General features: G+C 38.5%; 1 long non-coding RNA gene across 2 annotated transcripts in view; it reads right to left on the bottom strand.

Annotated features, from left to right (window-relative positions):
- Positions 1–6,134: 6,134 nt before the first annotated feature.
- The window catches only part of LOC125697884 (uncharacterized), a 142,267-nt gene continuing 125,722 nt past the window's right edge, over positions 6,135–22,679 (bottom strand). The window contains exons 2-4 of one of the 2 annotated variants that reach the window (XR_007378961.1): positions 11,422–11,555; positions 9,085–9,256; positions 6,135–7,695 (exon numbers count right to left, since the gene is read on the bottom strand). This is a non-coding gene — a long non-coding RNA (uncharacterized LOC125697884). Of the gene's footprint in view, positions 7,696–9,084; positions 9,257–11,421; positions 11,559–22,679 lie in introns of those variants that run through there. The other variant, XR_007378962.1, reaches the window with a different exon arrangement.

The raw sequence follows: 22,679 nt of genomic DNA, 5'->3' as shown, positions 1-22,679 counted from the left end.
AAAAAATACCTGCTTTAGCCAAGTACAGACAAGGACAACTCACAGGCTCTTAGGCTGTTCGAAAGACAAAGATTAGTGCAGTGTTAGACTCTGAGCAGCATTTTCTTTCTTCTGTGGACAGCAGGAGCACATGGCTAGCGCAAGACTGCCTACAGTTCACTCTTGGAGACTTTAGAAGCTGTAAGAGCTCTCTTTATTCCCAGAGAGCCCAGAATAACCATTTTAACAGATGACATGTTCATAGTAGACTATGGTCATGCGAAAGATACAGCAGACTTCTTCCCCAAAAGAAGTTCTGCATCAAACATCCTTTTTATGACTGTCATCCAAGCAGTTTCAGTCTGTGGTCAGCTGCCCTTCCATTTTCTTAACCACAATATTTTCAAGAAGTAGATTTGTCTGTCTTCTTCCCTTTATCAGAATCATACAGGTTATCCTCTTGTGACCCAACCCAGAGCTGCTCTCTGGGATGATCCTGGTTCTGGTCAGGAGACCAAGGGAGGATCAGCATTCCAAATAGTTCCCCCCCCCCCCCCCCCCCCCCCCCAGCCTGCCAGTGAATCTGGGGAGACAAGAAATGGCTCTTTCAAAAGAAAAGTTTTAGCTCTTTGCCAAAGAATGAATACACAGTTCAGGAAAATGGGTCCAAAGCACAGAAGAGTATTATCTAAATATTTCATTACCTCAGTGTAACCACTTTATTCCAAATGAAGAGGGATCCAGCTCATTCCTGCCTCTCCTGGAAGACATAACTGTATTGCTTATAGTAGTCTGCCTCTGCCTGTGTCTGATTTGACCTGCTGACAAAGCCTTACTCCCACTGATCTGAAGTTTGAGAAAAATAAATCTAGGCCAGGTAAAGATTTGTTAGGTCAGGTGAATCCAGTCCACAGTTTTTCACTAATATTTTCCCTATTGCATCCTCCAGGAGCATCAGTATTATGTGGGATAGAATATTCTCTCTGCTTCTTTTTTCTCTACTCCTTTTTTTCTTTTATAATCTCTTCGATTAACTGTTCTGTTTAATAGGTAATTCAGGTCTTGAGGATTTATTTTTAAAACGAAAAAGGTATGTTTCTCTTACACTAGTTAGAACCATCTTAGAATTAGGGCTTTATCTAATGAATACTTTATAAGCTGAATGGTTTACAGGATACCATTCCTCACATACATCAAATGTCATACATCCATCATTCCAAGGCACACCCTTCTGGAGAAAAGGTTTCTGCCTGGATATTGGAGCATTAAACTTGTCATTAATGTTCTGTTTGTCTTGGTCATTAGCTTGTATAGGCAAGAAATCTGAATCTGTTTGGGGGACATTTGCACAATAAGAGGGGAGAGGCTGTTCATGGTGAAACAGGTAAGAAAGAAATGTTAGTCTTTTATTTATTTCATTTGCTTCCAAGCTGTGGTTCACCATGACCACCATATCATTTCCTGCAAAACCCTCACCTCACCAGTGCTCTCCTGGTAGTTTACAAATATTTGTAAACTCATGGGGAATGAGTTCCCCAGCTCTCAGTTCTGTGGCAATTAAATTATACAAATTTATATAATCAAGTGCCTTTTCAGTAATTAAAACTGAATTTTCTAAATTCCAACTTTTCTACAAGTTCTTCACCTTTCCCATTCTTTGTACATAGTCAGTACCGTTTAATTTACTCACATCTAGGTAATTTACTTCAGAACTTCCTGTTACTGACTGAGATTTTTTCTTTTTATCAACTAGCACATGACACACCAAGGAAGAAGTTCACCTGCCCAGTTGATTTGAAAGCATTTGAACTTTGCACTTACTATATAACCTGTTTCCTTACTCTTTCCTGCTGGTGCTGATATTAGCCACTTAATGACAATTGACCTTTTAATTGAAATCTGACACAAAAGACATAAAACACTCAAATCCTTCCACTCTCACCCTCCAATAGCCTTTCCTCTCTCTCAAATAACTTCTGATTTATAAGCTTGCAGCTGGCCTTAGCAAGCTAACCTAGTTTCCACTTCAAGTGATCTTCCTTTTCATGTCTGAAGTATGTGAAGAGCTCTTGATTTAGCTAGCTCAGGCTCTTACTGTACTTCCTATCTTTCCTCTTCAATGCAAAAATTTCCAGTGCCCTTTTGTAGAACTGTCTTAAGGAACTGCCGGGTCTCTTATTATCCTTTCACACTTGGACCAGCTTTCCCAAAATCTCACCTCCACTTGCATGTACAGCAGACATATTTACCACCTGCCCACTGATATAAATCTTGACAAGGATATTAAGGACCAAAAGGATCACATTATTCTTTACTCAGAAGTGGCTGGGGACTCTCTCCACCTTCTTCCACATCTTCTAAACAACAGAGTTTCTTCAAACTATCTTAAACTGATTAAGAACTCATTAGCAATCAAAGAATTCAAATAGCCACTGCTCATGACCTCCAGTAAAAACAATATGCAGATACCTACAGATGATAACCATGCAACTTTCTTTAGATTCTAGTCAAGCGATTCTAATCTTCTCTATTGAGTATTCCTGCATCCAACCCATTCATCTCTCCCTTGAAGTCATTATGGTCAATATTGTGATCTTTGGTGTTCCCAAGATTTCTAAGAGCTGGTGGTATCTTTTAGCATTTCAACAAAAACAGTACAGAGAGCAATAAGGGTGGCACACTGTAAGACTAAAGTGCATCAGTCTCTTAGATCTGCATCCGTTGGGTTTTGTTGTTGTTTTTTTTTCTCTCTTAAAAGTTTTATTCAACTGTTTTTGATGGAGTTACTTTGAAGTGATCCCTAGCTTACAACTTGAAGTAAAACTTCTTTTAGAGCAAACATGAAAGCATGAGAATTTTCAATCCATAATACAATCCAAGAACTGAAGTCTGACTGATAATAGTGATTTTAAAAGCAAGAGGGACCAAGACTTAATCCTCATAATCTATAAAGATTTCAGTGTAGAAATTGGAAGAGAATTCAACTACCTCAGCATTTCAAAATAATCTAAGTAATTTAAGATCACGTATGCCACTTGTACACTTGTTATTTAGTTACCTTTGAAAATCTCTCTGTACTATCAAGTTATTAGTGCTCCCTGTCTGTAACACTACCAATATAAAAGCAATGCTTCTTTGGAATTGGGTTGCTGTTTGCGTGCAGATTAGTAAGCACTTTTCGCCCATAAACATGATTAATTCACAATGTTTAGAAAGTTTACATTCTGGACCAGCCAAGATAAATCACTCACAAAATTATAATGAAATTCAGTCAGCATATCTTCAGTAAATATTCTTTGAAGTGCTGGAAATGAGAAAGCTGGCATTTTTTATTCTTTTTCCCCCTCAAACTCATAAGAGAACAATACCTGGCATATACCAAGTTTTCCTAAAACACCTTTTTCAAAGAGTTCACAGGGTACACATAATTTGGAACACTTTGATCACAAGTGATTGTTGACAATGAGCTAACAAAAATATTCAGTACTTCAGCTACTCAGGGTTCAAGACCTGAAATGATTTCACCCAACTGACATTTTAACATCAAGGCAGAGCTAGAAAAGAGAATAAGATACAGATATAAATACAATAACACAAGCTCTTGCCTGCTCCACAATTTGCAAATGATCAAATAACACAAATATCTGTATTGCTCCCAAACTCATGATTATAAACAACTTGTTCTTCTAATTATCTATAATTATATACACGTACTCAAACCCATCTTGGAATGCAACTGATGTTCTCAGCATGCAATGACATTCTGCGAACAGAAGTCAAGATGTGTTGGATGGGGCATTTTATCCCAAACCTCACATTCTGCCCAGAAAAAGGAACAGCACATAACCAGACCTACCTAGACAGCACCCAAGAACTAACCTTGACTCACAGTGACAGTTTATCTACAGTCCTCTCTTTCTTCTGAGAAGACAAAGGGGGAAAAATAGTTGATTTAAAAACCAAAAAGGTCTGTTGAGCAGAAGGAATGGACCCAGATTTATTCGTACGCTGTTTTATTTGATCCCCACTGGGGGGAAATAAAAAAATAAATAAAACAGTCCAGTATACATCCTCATAATTTGAGAGGGGCAGAAGAAAAAGAGGATGCCCATTTGTCTCTGTTCCTAAGTGATGAGTATGAAGGCACATTACACTGCAAATGCATACTAAAATATGGCTCACAGTAACACGTAAAACAGTAGTGTAAAAATTAAAATAGCAATGCATCTAGTAAAACTAAATTGATGAAAAAAAATTTTGCATTAAAGCTGTGAACTGTCTCTACACTGTCAAAGGCTTCTAACTAACCCCAAATATTACATGCAATCCACATCTTTCCACAATATAATCTAATCTTGTCATTTGAAGCCTCCATGGACAGAAGACGCTCACAGAACTAGACAATGATGACAGATTCTTCACAAAGTATTTTCAGAATTTCTCAGACACTGTTTCTAGTCTTCATGTTTTTATTTATGGAAACAAGCTTTGATCCACTGCTTCACTGAGGACTTTCTTGGACAAGTTCCACTTGATATCCTTAATCTTTTCATCCTGAAGTCCCCAGAAAACAAAATGGTGCCTTTTACTATTCTTTTACCAAGCCTTACAACTCTAGCTCTATATGGCATGAAAGACTCCAGATCCAAAGATGATCAAGACCACATGACTGAAGCGTGAGTCAATTGTGTGCAGATCTAAGATACAACACTCTAAGGTTAATGCATCTGTGTTGAAAGCGTATAATCATCCTGAAGTATCTTCTTTGTTTTGTGTTTTTGTTTTGTTATTTTTTTAAAGAGTGACAAAAAACCCAACACAACAGAGTCTAATTTTATGTGCCTGGGAGTAGCTATCTAAGCTTCAGGCAATACAAACACTGCTATTACTAAGGAGTAAAAGCTCTGCATAATTAACAAACATCATCAGCCTTACAGTTCCTGTAGAATGTAGTAAGTTCCTTGCCTGAAGGCTGCTCTCAGCCTGGTAAGTCTGTTTACCCTGTCCAAGATTAGATTAGTTTAATTATTATGAAAAAGACTGCTAAGATCTTACAGCCTAATTATGCAAATGTTTCTAAATGTTCACAAAAGTAATTTATTTATTTGGAGATAAATGAATCTGTTTTGTCATAAACCAGATTGCAGTCCTGGCAATGTACAAGCAGGGTTATGTGCCCTTAGGCGTATCTTTCACCACAAATGTCAGTGGGACCCCTGGATTACAACATTTATAAATACATAAATGGTTTTTAGCAGGTTTTTATTGTTTTTGTAAATTATTGTAATCCCAGAAAGAACTATCACAGGTTTAATACTTACCAACCTTGTTATGAAAACAGAGTTTCACAGCAGAAGCATTTAAAAGATGCTAACAGCTAAAACTTTCCTGGTAGACCTATTAAGGTGCACCTGTTTTATTATGCTTTGGAATCAATATCTTCAGAAGAGTTCCCTCTTCCTAGTACAGACTCTTGCTGCTAAAATAACCTGCATCAGTAAAGTACTATTATTCTAAATAAGGTGGTAGCATTGAAGGCAGACAGTGCTAAGCATATCTGGAAGCAACTCCTTTTTACATTAGAAATTCTGTAGGTTTTTCTTGTAAACCTCATTGCAGCTTAGAGATTTAATTCTTCATCTACGTGTAATTACATGACAACACAAGAAACAGACGCAGAAAAATGATTCTATATTTAGCTACTACTCTAGTTTCATCACTATTATAATGGAGATAACCCCTAGGCAGCACACTGCTGCCCTCCGTGAACTCATGCACATTCTAAAGCAGAGTGTGTTTCGGAACAGTAGACACTTAAAATCTGATCTTGACTGCAAGGAAAGCTGTAAAGCTTAACACGTTGCACTGCTATGTAAAATGAAGCAGGACCTAAGCCCAACAAAAGACCAGCCTTTAAAGAGTCAGATCTTCTCATAATGAGACAGTTTATCTGCAGGCAGGTGACACATTACACACTGCTCAGCATACACACTGCCTCTTGGAGGCATCAACTTCTGAGAGAATTAACATGCACCTTTAAAACACAAAAAAAGTTTAGCCGTGGGTTAATAGCAAAGCAAGTGAATCAATTCACAGCTCTCTTTAACCGGGACACTTGAGGCCAACTTTATTTAAACTGTAAAGCCAATTTGATGTACTAATGCCTTCTGCTATCAAAGTTTATTTTCTGTTTGAGACAATACCATGACATTTTACTGGAAATATATTGCATAAAAAGCAACACAGTGAATTCTTGATTTGTTTGTAAATTAGCCATTCCTTAAGTAGGCAGGGCAACAGCTCTATACAGGAGTTATGCACAGTCCTCCTGTGTATCAAAAGGAGGATGTGAGCAATGGTTTTTTCTGGTTATGACATCACTGTTATTATGGATATTCAAGATATTAGAAGCTGCTTGCTGTCAGTTAAATGATCACATCTCAAGTGCACCTGCTTTATAATTATTCATTTTGGAGCAGGATCATTAACATATTCCTTTAGTCATTTACAGGCAATTTGACTCTACATTAATGATTTTTCCCCTCTTTGTAACAAATTAATGATATATATATAAATACATGAGTACAAATGAAATTCATACAATTCATGTCATAATTAGCGCATACCAAAAGTCTGAAGGCTGCCTAACTTGCCTTTTCTCCCTCTCGTAGGCAGCTATTCTGCAAAACTTAACAGCTACAGCACTGTAGATGACTCTTTCAAAAGAAAGGTGCCTGTCAATGTTCTCTTCTTTCTGTGATAGCAACAACTTAGTAGTCAGGTTAGCAGTTGACACCTTGGAAAAAAATTCTTTGCTCCAAGCTCAAGAGTAGAAGAGCTAAGAAATTGGATGTTCATTACCTCTATTCTGCAGCATAAATAAGAGAGGTGTTTGTCTGATATCCCCTGTAATGGCTTTGCCCAGGTTTCAGATAGATTACTTCATAGCTAGACAACCTGGAGAATCATCAGGTAATTGGCATGCATGTATAAGCAAACAGGAGCATGTCCAAGCTCTTCTAGTACACCTTAAACACTAATAACTCATCTTGGGGTTTTCCACAGCTCATATGCTGACAGAACTTCCCTAAAACCTCCATCATCAGTGCAAGACAGTCCTGATCTCACCTTGGCTTATATGCAAAGCTCTTAATGGCAGACATTACTGCTGGGCTGTAGGATGCTGTAAGACAGTCAGAAAACTGCACTGCAAAGTCAATTTGGCCCAAAGAATCTCTTTTCTGTAACACCAGAGATGCAATAATTGCCTACTCCAGGCAACACCTTATCCTCACAAAGTGTGGTAGACTACAAAAACACACAGAGCCTGCACAGATCATTCCCATGTATTACTTCCCCTTAGCATGTTGTTGGACTTCTACAGAGGCAGGCAGTGAGGAACATCAGAATCAAATCAAGTTCCCTTTTTAATTACACGCAAAAGAAAGACAGCACTGCTCACTGATCTGCTGGGCTGATGATGTACATTTGTTGAGAGTGCCTACATTGCCTCCAGCAGTCCTGTTTGTTACACTGACAACAGAACAGCCAGCAGAACTTCAGCAGATGCAGGGAGTAGGGAAACAGACACATGGGAACGTTTCTTCTTTTAAACTGGCCCCCCAAAATATTCAGAGAACACCCACGATGTAGGGAAGTTTCTTCCCATAACTATTCTTCAGGAGCAACCTGGGAACATCCAAAAGAAAGAGACATCTGTAAAAAAGAAAGAAAAAAAAGAAAAAAAAAAAGATTTCCAGCTTCCTTTCTGGTGATGTTAGAGGGCTCCTAAGGATGCCAGAAAAGCCCTGGAGGAGACCCACAGGAGTGCTTTGCCATTGCTGAGCAATCCCTCCCAAGCATGTCTGCCAGAGGAACCCAAAGTGCCCTTATTAAGAGTGGCTGCGTGTGAGTAGGGAGCTTTGAAACAGCAATCCATAGCTCTAAGCATCAGAACACAGACTGACATTCTGGGTGATACGCATGATTCAGAACAACTCCTGGATACGTCTGAAATTATTTCTGTGCTAAACGCCTGACCAGGAATCTTGTCCATAAAACACCAGCTTTTTTTTCCATTCAGTTTCACTGGGTCAAGATACCAGACAGTGAGATGGTGAACTGATGGCATCTGAGAAACTCTGTAACATGATACAAACGTCCCTGAGCTTTCATGATGTTTCCCTAGTTATCCCGAGGAAATTACATCACCCTGTATAGAACAAAAGCCTTACAAAAATAATAGTTTGTTGTACAGTTATCACATTGTCTGGTTACAATGTGTCAATTTGACAGGTGCATAAAAAATTAAATCAGCATATTTACTAATGTCATCAGAGGGTGAAGGCAGCACCATTATTAAAAATGTTACAGAAAGCTGAGGAATACTAATTACCAAATGACATACCAGTCAAAAATCAAAGCACAGAGACACTACGATGGAAGCAAAAAGAAGATGGACTCGTTTTTAAAGTGATAAAAAACTCAAGACAATCTCACCATATAACAATACCCACTGTGCAGGATATGTATCATTCCCATGTATCACTTAGAAATGGAGATTCAAAAAGACTGCTGAAACCTTTGAATATTGCACTCACTATCAGGATAATTTACTGGTTTTAATATACAACTAAGATGCTACAGAAAACAAAACATCGGATTATAATTTATTTTACATTACTGGAAGATGATCCCTCAGTGTATTCCGCATTATTGAAAACTGAGCACTTGCCCTTTCTATTTTCCTCATGCAGCTCATGCCACCACCACTGGACCAGATGGATCTGCTCTGCAGCACTTTCTCTGGACCAAACATCTGTAGTGGTGCATGGCAAGATTTCACCTCTCCCAAAATGAAATCTGACATCTCTCCAGCTCTTAGTATGTGCACTGCACACCCCTGCATACCAGACATGGTTAATTACTCCTCAGTCAATAAAGGACTGACTCTTCACAAGATTTATCCCACTTTGCACCACGAAAACAATAGGTTAAAGAAATGCACAAACAGAAAGGAAGCACCTGTTATTCTTCCACCCAGTGAAAGCATCAGTATACCAAGATAGACAGCCAAAGGAGAGTGCCATACATATATTCTCCTACCTCACACAGCTCTGCCCAGCTTTGGATGGAGAGCAAGTCTTCAGCTTATAATGCCTTGGTGCTGTAATTATTCCCTGGGTCTGAGCTCCTCTCTTTCTCTTCCCCTCTCTACATCCCTTTCTCTTTCCTCAGGACAGAAGAACGTGAATTGTCCCCGGACACAGAATAAGTCCTGGAAAGAGAGATCCACTCTATTCTGGATTGCTTTTGTGAAAATTTAAAGCTGTGCATCTGAAGTTATCTTCCCTGTGCCAGCACTTTCCCTTTCCTTCTGCTAACTTTAAAGACCATTTTATAGCCTTCCCTGACATAAAGTTGCATTCACTCAGGTAGCAATACGCAAGTTTGAAGAAACCCACAAAACATCAGAATAATGCAGAGAGCTCATCACGACTCATTCTTACTTTCTTGGCATTCACTGAAAGCAGTTTTAGATTCATGAACTGCATGATATCACTGAATAGTGCCTGAGTGCCTTTTCTGGGGGACAAGACTTGCACAGCCAAATGTCAGACTTGTATTCAGAGCCAGAACTGGATCCACCCAGGTCTTTCCCAGCCCTGTCCAGCACCGGCCCAAGCAGCAGGCATCCCATTAAGTCCTCTTTTAAGCCTTCCTGAGCGTCCATAGCCACAGAACCAGAGTTGTAGCCCCCTTATAACCCAGCAAAACAAAGGGAGATGGACCTGATTTGCTCTGCAGTAGTGCAGAGTGCGGAAGTGAGGCAGAGACAACTTTTCCACCCATCTTTGCTATATTTCTGCTTGGACCAGGCACTGGTTCAACAACTGAAAACACACACTACAGTAAAAGTTATCTTTAAGACATTAGCATTTGCCAGAAGTTCAGGTACCTTGACTGCTACAAAAAGTAAGGAAATAACACAGTATCTGTATGTGACACAGGCTAATAAATATATTTATAATCAAACATTACACACCACTTTTCATCTTTGACTGTTCAAGTAAAAAAATAAAAACAAAGCAAATGCAGGCTACACAGTACTTTATGCTCAGAATAGATTTGTTTCACTGAGGTACCCAAAAACAACATGGTTTGCTGATGAGAACAATAGCCTGTAAATTTCTGAATCTGAAATATTCATGAGAAGTAGGTAATGACATTTACAGCTTAACAAACATACACTTTGAACTCCTAATGAAAGATCATAAAAAGCCAGAGCGCAATGTAGCATTATCCTTTGTTTTGGACTATTCTGAAAGACTCATTCTACACAGGAAAACAACTAGTGGAGATGGGGAATTTCCAGTAAGAGCAGTCATCGCCTGGAAGGACATCTGCGTCCTACCCAGGGCTACAAGGGATCCCTGAGTACTGCTGAGTAACTCTTAGAGAGCAGCATCCCATCGAGTGGAATGGAACGTTATTTCCTGCAACAGTGACTGATGGTCAGTGATTAACAAGCGCTGCTAAGTATTTGACCCTGCTTTCCATTCGCTCTGTTGTTTGGTAGACAGTGTTTCACTCAGTTGAATGGCTGATCTCTTTTGAGGAAAAAGAGAGCAATAGTCTGCCAACGTTATATCTAATTTCATTTTTAAATGAACATTATCACATTGTTACAGATTTGCCGGCTCTGTGCAACAATTATTCACTTGAGAACTCCAGATCCCATGCTCCACTAACATACAGTTTTGCTAACTTTCTTCAAATAGATACAATTCTTGAGATACTTATGCATATTTCACTGATGGGAAAAACAAATCAAATCAAAACCCCAACAGCTATTTCTACAGCAAAAGTAAAAAATGCTGTCATTCTCAATGCAAAAATTTATCTAAATTTATATTTACTGTTGATCTGTCAAGAGATCACATGATACCGAGTTTAAATTTTATTTCACCCCTTATGAAAACCATTCCATAACTTGTGAATCCTCCATAAAATAACGCAGGAAAAAAAGGCTTATCTTATTAACAGAACTCAGCTAAATCAAGGGTAAGTTTCCCTCTGGTAATGAAATCGAACACATTGAAAGGCCTCTACAACTTTGATGAATAGGAATTTGGATATCCTATGCAGCATCTACTGACTGCAGTATTTAAGGTACCAGATAGTCTCGTGTTAATTGATGCACAAATGTTTAGATAGATGACCAAGAACATGCTAGAAGCCAACTTGAATACATCCACTGGTTCCCCTTACCCTTCCAAGATATTTCAGTGACGTGGCACCACTCTTCCTTACCCCAGACAGAGGATGAGAATTGCAGCTCATCCCCTTAAATCGGGAGCAGAAGCCAGAACATTAAGCACTACTTTCATTTCCCTTTTTCAAGAGTTCAGACCTTTCCAAACCCACATCACGTGTTCTTACCAGGAGGTTGCCCTCTCTTCTTTTTCTTCTACTTGAAGCAGGAGCCACTCTCTACTACATGCAATATCTTGTTGCTCTGTTTTCACTTGGCTTGCAGTTTCATTACAAGCATTTTGCATATCTCTGGCTGGAACCTGTAGATGAGAACAGCTTTTTAATGTTTGCTGTAGTTTCAAAGAAGTGTGCATTTATTCAACTGAAAGCAGTAATGATGAAGGAAAAAATATTATTTTCAATGTTACTTTCACTGCACATTTCCAAGATGAGGCACTGAAGCTTCATTTGCAGTCTGCTGCAAAGGAAATCAAGACTTACATTTAATATGAAAATTGTGCACTGCAGCAATATGGAAAGAAGAGATGAAACTTATGACTATGTATCTCAAGATTGGGTGACAGAACATGCTATGCTGCTATACATCAAGTACCAGCAGCCAAATGTTGGAGCAATATCATTCCCTGTTCATTTAATGCATCTTTGTGCAGAAGCTGACATCTGTGTGAACATGATAGGACACTCATTTGTAATAGAGGTTTCTCTTTGCAAAAATAAAGGCTACAAAATAAAGTTTCTCAGTTATCTGGCTACTAAGACAGAAGATAATTAAAGCGGTCTTCCACAAGATGGCTCCCTCTTGCTGTTTGTATTACTGACTCTCAGCAGTGTGCAGGGAACATAAACAATATTCAGGACAACTGTGTAATTATGATTTGGAGGAGTAAGAGTGCCTCCACATGGGAGCAGAAATGCTTCACCGAATTAGGGCAGCTAATGTGATAGTCAACAACTGTATATCATTCATTTTCTACAGATTGGAAAGGGGCTGGAAGGTTCAGTGGGGTGATTTAGAATCACATCTTTGGAATGGCACACATTTGCTCCACTTGCACTCCAAGCTGGGGTCTTCAGCTTCTCAGCCACACCTCTCAAGTTCGAAATGCAGAAAAATGTCTGAAGTGCACCTCTCCAAATATGGTTTATTAAATTGACAAAAATAGAGTTAGGTGTAGTTAGGTTAGACACATTAGCATCTAAAAGGAAAGAGAAAATTCCATTTCCTACACATTAGAAATGAATTATTTTTATGCAGCTAGAACTGGCCACTGAGTCCTTGTTCCTTACTATATACACTGCACTCATCATTTGACACCAACGCCCTCATGCAACACCATGGTTGCCACTGTAGCATGTTTCTACTAAAGGAAGGAGCTCTGCTCTCCCTGCGTGAATTCCCTCATTCTAAAGCAAGCACTTCTTGGTTTGTATTAAAAATGACATTACCTGGAGAAACAAGCTGTAAGAAGAGCAGCCATTCTGCTTTAGCTGCTGCCAGTCACAAGCAGGACACACAGCTGAGAAGTGCCAAGAAAAAAAGTGAGAAATGCCCTCCTGTCTTCACTCATGATTCCACTTACACTACCATTACACTGCAGCAACCCTGCTGTTTCCTGCACAGGTGCAACACCACACCATCAGGAGAACACAATCCCACTCCCAATGGACAGCCTGCCCCCAGTGCTATTTCACAGCCCAGGTAATGATCTTCTCCATTGAAACACTGATGTCCTCCCCAGAAAACATTCCTATTTCCTACTTGTGCCCACAGGTATCAGCACTGGTGAGAAGAGTTCAGTAAACACTTGGTAAGCTGTACATAGCAACATAACGTTTTCTTTAGCTAAGGCAGTGAAAAAGAGGTTTGTAATTCATAGTGAACATGAAGGTTGTCCTGGCAGCAATATGACTTATCTCCAAGCTGACAAAAATTAAGGAAGACTTGCTTGAAAGAAACAGGAGGATATTTCCCTCACATGCCCTCAAATCTGTTAAGTCAAAGTTTTTTCAGTTCTACTGTCAGTGAAGCTTAGGAACATTAGTAAAACCTCCAAGAGCCAGTTCTGATGCCATACCAATTTGAATTGCTTCAAATGATCTTATTCTATAGAACCCAACACCAGGTAATCTGAAAAGAAAAAAAAAAGCTACAATTTTTGCTTTCACCCTTGTAATTTCCTGGAATCATGCTGCGTTGCTGACTTTTAAGCAAAAATCTTTATAAAAACCCACTGGAAGTTCTATTTAAGAACTGGTGGCAGGATATGGGCTACTGACTTCTGTACAGTTGCTCCAAGCTCAACTGCCAAAATCTGAGCAGCACATCCTTAGTCTTTCCTATAATCTTAGGCAAGTTTAAGACACGTTACACAAAACATGTTGAACTGAACGAAAACATGCACAGGATTCCTCTGGAGCCTTCATGGACCTCTTTTAGCTTTAGTTTCTGTGGGGCTAATTTACACCTCAAGATAGACTCAATGTGAAGAAAGTTCACTTTACCTGCACATCAAGGTTTGTGTGAGAATTGAGTAAAAATTGTTGCCGCATTACAGAATGCTTCTTATATTTTTAATTTTTCATTTTCTATTAAGTTTTAGAAGAGTACCAGCATCTTTATTGCCAAAATCATTTATAAAATCACATTAAAATACAAATAAGACCAGTGAAATGTCAACAGAATTGGTTAATTTTCCTCTGCTGGGATGTTTTGATATTTAGGGAATATTTTATGTCTCCAGAGACCCAAAAAGCAAGTCATCCAAAAAGTGGTGTGCATGCAGAAAATCATCGTAATACCCTATGGGACCAATCTGAGCCCATCAAAATCAACTGAATTCTCACTTCTGACTTCAGAGAGGTTCAGTGCTGCTCCTAAATATGCGATTTCTAAGCCTAAAAAATCATTAGGCCTTCCAACACCTCCCTGTTACCAACAGCACTTTAACAGACTCAAACTCCCAGGGCAACATACAAATGAAGACTGACGCAGTACTACAACCTATGGAATGCCCAATCCTACATAGATCACTCCAGAAGTGAAACCTCCTATTTATTTCCATGGAAACCATAGCAACTACAAGACCACAACAACACTATTTGACAGAGTAAATTCTCAGCTACAAAATACTATTTTTCAACAGTCACTACTGTTAGCCATGCACTTTCACTAGTGTTGAACAAGAGCCTGCATGCTGCTCTCGTAAAAATCTGCAAGTCTAGGATCTGAGAGCAGCCCCTGCTCGAAAAGGAACTTTTTCTCTTTACTATGAAATAACACCAAAGTAAAAATTAGAAGAAAATAAACAGAAGTATTTAGTAAAAATTAAATGGAGTTTGGCATTGTAGAACGTAGATCAGCAATACAGGAATTTTCACTGGATGTCAAAGAGTTTTCAGAATAATAATGTCTATGCAACCAGACCTCAGGCTTGTAACCCAGCTCCTAAAATCATATTGTCACTGCTGAGATTAACAGAGGTCACCAACACAATTACCATCACCAACATGAAAATAAATGCATTGCCAAAATAAATTCTAAAGTTTGTATATGGTTCACTGGAATCTGGACCTCTTCATCTTTAGAAGAAACCTGCAAAACCCACTTTCCTGCCAAGCACTGCCCAGAAAGCACACACAGTTTATCATGGCAACTGTTCTCATGTCTAATGAGAACTAATATTTACTCTGTACAGGGAAAGTGAGCTATATGCTTTTGCGTAATTTGAATTGAGCCTCTTCATAAAGCAATTACTACACAAACCAAATTGTTAAAACCGAAAACATTAGTAGAATGTGGTTCTGAAAGCAGACCCACTCTTTTGGCTCCTCATTAGCTTCATTTTACAGTTGCATGTGTTTTTGACACAAGCACTGGAGAAACCTCTACATGTGAGTACTACGAAATACAAATTAATGATATGACTGGCTTCTACAAAAATTCAGCACGCAGTTTTGTTCGTGAAGGTTTCTAAAGAGAGAATGCATTGTGAACACCTGCGCAATTACTAATGAGTATTATAACTGGACACAAGTATTTAGCAAGTTGTATCTAGAGTGGCCAAGCACACCTCCAGCCTTGAACTGGCAAACTCACGCTGTGGGACAGCTGCTAACAAGGCAACTGCACTAACCCAAGCAGCACAAACTGAGCTGCTGCCTTATCACAAAGCCAATTTATGTAGTTTGAAGATTGGACCTAGATGATCTGATCTCAGCCTTACGTATTTGGAAAGCTTTTATCTGCATACCAGTAGAGCACAGTTCTGAAAAGCAGAAGGACATTTCTCAGTTGAATAAATAAATCAGTTAGGATTTCAGTCAAATTATTTACATATTCTCAGCTCCAGGTGAGTTCCCTGTTCTTTTATCTAATTCTATTTTGTGCATGTTTAGGAGCTACACATTTGCCCATCATTATTTTCACCCATCCATCCACACCAGAATATGCAAAAACTGGGAATGATCGTGAGCAGCATGTAAACCTTTTGTATAATAAGCTATTTTCCAAAATGCTGGGAATTCCTGTAAATTATTTCTTCCTGGAACATGGATGGAAGATGATGGCTTTGACCCTTTATACAAAAATCTGACAATCTTCTTAACAAATATCTCCAAGCTATAGCAGCTAACACATATTTATGTGAAAGATGGCTCAGAATAATTGATTAGGTTTGCTAAGGTTCCGGTTAAGAAACTGCAGCTGCAATCTCTTTTTTTTTCCTTCCCTTACTGTTTTCTTGCATAACAATTTCTTCCTTATCATTGCTCATTTTCATGCAGAGCATGTTTGCTTTTTTGCTATGGTCAGTAGACACTCCATTTTAATTACTTCAAAGGTAAAAACATTTGAAGGCATTTGGCTCTTATTTCAGGTAAGAAAAACAAGTAATATGATGGTTATAGAACAGCATAGGAAAAAAATATCTAAAATGCAAACATACCGACCCTCAAAAAACAGATGCATAATAAGAACATTGCTTTGTTTTTGCTTAGACCTTTTCCTAGCAAACTCAGCAGAGGCAACAAGTTAACTTATCTGCTACCTAACTCTTTACAGAGGTTACTGTGTACTTATTTGTCAAATGCAAACCTACAACTTCATTACTATAATTATGTACTAACCATCCAATTAACTCCTGGGGTAAATGCATGTTGCTCTTGTACTTCCTGCTCCAATACACATTTAGCTTTAAATTTCTGTTCTTACTATGTACCCAGCAGTTATAAAGCCCTTTAGAAACATGAATTCCCCCGTTATTGATACTGGGCAATCAGATAAGTTGCAAGTGCATGAGTAGCTTTAAGAAGTTCTTATGGCTAGATAAGAGAGATATTTAGTATGAAACATTGTCAGAGGGAGCAAGAAAAGGAGTCTATGTGTTCTGTGAACTTTCCCGATCCATTCAAAGGATGGATTAGACAGGAGGAACAAAATCATAAACTAGCATCAATCACTGTAATTTTAATTAAATTCATGAGGTATCATCAACCCACAGAAAAACTGTCTTGCCATGTTACATGATGTATATTAAAAGAAACAAAAATCTTGATATGGAAAGAAACAGGAGAGAGATATTGGTGCAAACTACCATCCAGGTACAGACACCACTCAGTTTGACAGATGCACAATTTATTAATATTTTAGAATGACTGCCACAGAAATCTTGCATGAAATTGAATCAGAAACTGAGTAAACGGAGGCACAAAGCTGCTGAATTACTTATGAGTGTCCCTGGCTCCCCAGAGGCCAAGCTCCTAGCACAGGGGGTCACTGGGCTGGGACATGGAGCTGCATCCAGCTACACCTCACTGTTGTCAGATCTCAATGTTCCATAGTGCAAGAGCAGGAGGAGAAACTTTGGTGTTCAGCCTTCCAGAATAAAATTAATATACTTTTTGTCATGGAAATGTGAACAAATGGGATAGAGATTCTTCTCCAGACACAGACCAACAGTAAATTTTCTTTGAGAAATATAAGAAAGATGTAAGCAAGTCCTTCCTGCAACCAATAAAGCTGTCTTGAATTCCACCATGGATGAGTCTGTTCCTCCCTTCCAAATGGCTTCTGGGAATACGTTTATTGCCCTCATTCTCTTTAAAAATTCCCCAATCTCTTCAAGGGCACGCAAAAAAGAATTGCTTGGCAAATAGAATTTAATTGCATTAAATAGCAGATCTTTTCCCCATAGATAGTTTACATTTGCCACCAAAACAAAGAACTCTGAAAATACAGTCATGCACTGAGTGGAGGCTCACAGTAACAAGTTATTCCATGCCATTGGCTTCTCTCCAAAAGGTACAGCTAACAGAGGTAATTTAAATATGTTAGAACACAGGAACAAATGCCTGAGCTTGGTTGCTCTCTTTGTCGAAACCTATTCTTTCAGAAAATCATTTTCTTTACCCATTGGACAACAAAATGCATTGTCAAGAAATTTTATAGCAATAATTATAAAAGATGTCCATTTGAACCCATTGAGGTCTTACTGATTTTATAACACCCAGCAGACCTCCCTGCAGGAGAACGCTATATTTATGTTAGCAATATATGCGAGAATTGAGATCATAAAATTAAATGACCACATAGAACTGTCATTTATATGATGAGCGCCTATGTATGTGAAGGCTGGTTTATCTTGCAAGATAGGGTAGTACTAAATGGTCCACTCTCAGTCAATGCTTTTAATCACGCATTTCTTCACTGCTTCTGCAATATTACACTTGAAGGACTGGTAAGCAGTTTGCTATGAAATGTTAAATGGCTACTGGCAATCCAAGCCCGATGGAAGTACTCACTAAAATAGAAGTACAGTACATATTGTATGCAATTGTTTTATGAGAGACATTATGGTTACTAGAATAACATTTCACCATTACCAACTGCTGAGAGAAAAGTCATTAAGATATTTGGCAAGCCAGTGTAATTTTTCAGCAGAACTACAGTATGAGACCTCCGAATAGCTTCTGTACAGAAAGGCAAGCTGTCTCAAGAAAACAACTTAAGTCTTCAGTGTCATTTTATTCAGAGGGGTTTATTTTCAGATGCCAATGAGAAAGTTATTGCTGCAGGAGAGTGAACAATTGAGCCTTAACCCTTATTATAACAGCACAATTTCAGAAGCACTATAATAAATCTTGCAACAGTGTTTCCATTAAAAATCTCTTTTCTGAGGAGCTTTTATGCTCTGTAGTGTCATTCAGACACTTTTATGAGAGATTTCTTTAAACTATTGTTCTAAAAATAAAGAGAGATTAAACGTGTTTAAGCACTGTTAAATGCTGAGAAGGAAACAAACAGAACTCTGGGCACTATTTTAATCTCAGCCTCTTCTCATGGTTTGGGTTTGGTTTTTTTTTTTCTTTGTTTGTTTTTGTTTTTATTTTGTTTGTTGTTTTTTTTAAAAATTCTACAGCAACAGAAATGAAAAATCTCCCTCTGCATGGAAGCAAGGAGCTCTGTGCTGCACAGAGCCCCTCACCATCATCACTTGTGCCAGCAGCTGCACATTTGTCATATGGCCATCAACATATTAAATACCGACTCACAAACACACAGATGTCATTCCATCCTGGTCGTTTCCAGTAAATATGCCTTTCCTCTCCCTAGACCTGCACTTTAATGATGTGACGAGGCGTTGCAGCTTCAAGGTGCAAGCATTTTCAACCCAAACAGCCGCTATGCATCACCAAACAAAATCCTTTTCCCTATAACAAGAACGGTAATGACCTATTACAGTATTATCACAAGGTAACAAAACATAAATAATGAGGCCCAGTGCAGCCAAATGCTACTAGTTGTCAATGTTTCCAATGGAAACAATGACTTCTGGTTAACGTTAGCTGACAGCAGAGCTCACGAAAGCCCTGTAAACGATGCAGGCCAGAATTAAACAAGCTACTATTTTGTTCCTCTTTCTGTCTGCAAATGCAACCAGGACAATCTCAAGATGGTGAGTAGTTTCAATAGGATTTTCTATTTATTGGATTTGAAAGAAGGCAATTCAGCTATTTGATTTATTTGTTATTAATCTGATATTGCATACAAACATACTTAGCAACAGAAATTAAAATATAGCTAGATTCAAACTCAAGGAAGCATCTACCAGGAGATCCATTCAGTAACAGAAAAATAGAGTAGAAACTTCATCAAACATAGCAACAGTTTCAAAGGCTGAACAGAATGAAAAAAAATTCACAATTTACTTCACGTTGTCAGCAGAAATCCCACAAAGGAAATATGCATCTGAGAAAGTGGTGGTGGAAATTAACACATTCTCAGGTGAAACCACAGGAATACCAATTACACTGAAACTTCCAGCCAAAGCCATCCTGCTCAGAAATACAGTTCTCCCGTTCCCACTGGAACTTACTACACTTGTATCATAATAGCTCTGATTTTGCAAGCATTTATGTATGTGCTTGATATCGCCACTATAAGCGATTCCTACTGCTCTTCCTCTAGCACAGAAATAAACCCCAAACGTAAAGCAGTCACCCACTAGGAGATATTCTCAAGTCACCATTAGCTTTCATGTTCATGTCCATCTGTTTTACCTACATGCATTTAAATTTATGGCAGGTATTCACAACCGAGAAAGAATTTCACAAGTATGGAGCAATACTTTTTGAGCCACAACAGAATACAAGAGAAATCTAATGAACAAGAAGATAAAGCGATTTTCTAGAACTCAATGGCTGAGTTGCACAACTATTAACATAACTTGCTATTTTAAAAATAAAGCATTAAAATACACAAACTTACTTTTCTTACCAAAATAATGACCAGGAACTCAAAGTAACTGCTTTGATACTCATTAAATTACTCCTCACTGATGTTTACAGGACTTCATTCCACAAATTAACTCCAACTGTACATACTGAGGTATACGTCATATTTGTATTTAAATTGTATTCTCATTTGGATTCCACAAAATTAATAACTACATTTATTAAAGATGTATTTTTACTTCTTTCTCCTAATTTTGTGAGTTTGTATTAGAACCAGATCACCAAATTAGATACAACAATATATCCATGCAATAATAAAAATTGTTTTCCCTTTGGTCTTCACAACAAATAGATTCACTTTCATTTTGAAATTCAATTATATTTTTCCTCATTCCCTTTCTTAAGGCTTCCAGCTTTTACAAATAATTGTGCACATACACACAGATCAACGTGAACGAATGTTTTATCTTTAAAGCTCATCTGTTGTGCCAGAAGGGTGTGTTCTTCATCTTTTTTAATTCAAAATGCTAATTTTACAGAATGTGAGAATTTCAAGAGTTCTTCACAGCTCCTGTTCCCATGAGAGCTCTCTCTAAAAAGTTAATAACATTAACAGTTTTTCTATTAATTTTGTCTGACTTTACAGAGTTTTTTTTATTATTATTATTTTGGTTTTTTTTAGGGTGCCACCAGAAAGGAAGTATAAATTCTTTTTTTTTCTTTTTTTTTTTTTTTAAGTTGCTAAAATTTCCCTCATCAAACTGAAAATATCAGTGCTTTACTGGGCTTCCTCCAAAGTCACCAACATTTCTGCATCACTCAGTAAAACCAAAACAGAACAAACAAAAATAGTCACAATGCCTCAAACTTAATGAACTAAACTGTAAACTGCTGCCTCACTTTACAAGAGCAGTTCTTAGCATCATTAAACTGCTGAATCGCAACGCTTCCGAAAGAACTAAGAAAATACACACTTCAGCCCAAAAGTGGAGCAGGGGTAATGTGATGAGTTAACAGGATTACTTGTGTAAGCATCCAAAGTTTGCAAGCCTTGCAAACCCTATGAAAAACATAATTGAAGTCAATAAAGAGAAACTCCAGAAACATTAAGTAATAAACTGTGCAAAGCAAAATATGAACTGATCAGTTATCAGTGCCTGTGGGATACCTTTGCTTACAGCACTCTGGGACAGATTCATAGCTTTCTATGTTTGCCATGTACAGACCCCACTTATATCAATGAAGTCATACTGCCTTTGCAGTTCTTCAACTGACAGAGAATTTGCCCATTCCAACAAAACAACACCCTGCCCTTCTGACAGCTTACAGAAAAAAAAATTAATACCACACACTTGTCCTCTAACTACTTTGACAGATTACTTTGGCTCTTTCTTTTACACAGGATTTGAAAGTGGTGAAGATCTGGGATCCAATTCTCTACTGATGAAATTTTATACCAGTAAAACTCCCTTAAGGTCCACTGACAGTGACTTTACAGACACATAATGGGGAATAATCAAGTTCAGAACTCTGCCAACAAGTTTCCTTGTCAAATTTCTTCTATACATCACATATTTGGGAGCAGTATCCAGTTCACGTTCAAAAGCTTTCAGGTATCTTTCAATTCAATAAGATATCTTTCAACCGCCTAGTAAAGTTGGAGAGAATTCCACTGACACAAGCTCTCTCAGCTCTTGGAAACTTTCTGCACCCCATTTGGAGCACTAGAAAAAAAAAAGGGGGGGGTAAGGGGGAAGAAAGGCACAAAAATTTTTCTATGAAACCTGTAGCAGCAGCAGGACCTCCCTCCTAGCAGTTCAGCTCCTGAGCCATCAAGTCAGCATCTTTCCTTTGGCATAGCCACAGGGCATGCACCAGGCCACAGAAATTCCAGCTATAGCAATTTGGCTCTGGTTGCAGCTTTAGGACTAACTTATTGCTGACTCGTGGAAGGAGGAAACTTTGCAGCACTCCCCACTGCCTCAGCGGCACCAGTCAGCATATTGCACAGGCTGGTTTGTCATTGGCCTTCAGGCTGTCAGGTTCAATCAAGTTCACAAAGTGCTGCTCAGGTTGCCAAAATGCTAACAGATCTGGATTTTAACAGGTTTGTTCAGCAGTGTTTGCAGCTGTGGTGAGCGTACAACAGTTAAGTACAGGTAAAATTCAGATTTGAAGTAATGATGTCTGCTACAGGTCCCAAAGAAACAAATCTCCTGTGGTGGAGCAGCAACTGATCAGTGGGGTTTTGCCCACCAGTCTCTTGCCAGGTGAACTGTTTGGGACAGGGAAGTAATTTCTTCTGTTAGACAACCAGCATGGCAACAGGGACGTGTTCACCAGCATCACTGCCGAATTTTGTAATGAAGAAGATAAGAAGAATTTGAAACTGAGAAATTACAAAAATGAAATGCTACAAGCAATAAAGGCTACAAGTCTTCAACTCTTCAAATTGAAGAAAAAAATTCACATTACTTGTAAGAGAAAGCGAAACTACTGGAGCAAGAGACATGACAGAGATGTCACTTTTCCCTCTAGCAGATGATCTTACCTGAAAGTACTGCCTGCTATTTTATAATGTCGGCCCACAACAGAGGTGGATGTTGGTGGTACAGCAGTAGGGGCTGAACCTTCCCACCAATATTCCATTACATTCTGTTGCCATGTGACGGATGGCAGCAGAGGGGCAGTCA

The sequence above is a fragment of the Lagopus muta genome, chromosome 9 (assembly GCF_023343835.1).
Source record: "Lagopus muta isolate bLagMut1 chromosome 9, bLagMut1 primary, whole genome shotgun sequence".
NCBI classification, from domain to species: domain Eukaryota; kingdom Metazoa; phylum Chordata; class Aves; order Galliformes; family Phasianidae; genus Lagopus; species Lagopus muta.
This window is presented reverse-complemented; position numbering and strand designations above follow the sequence as displayed.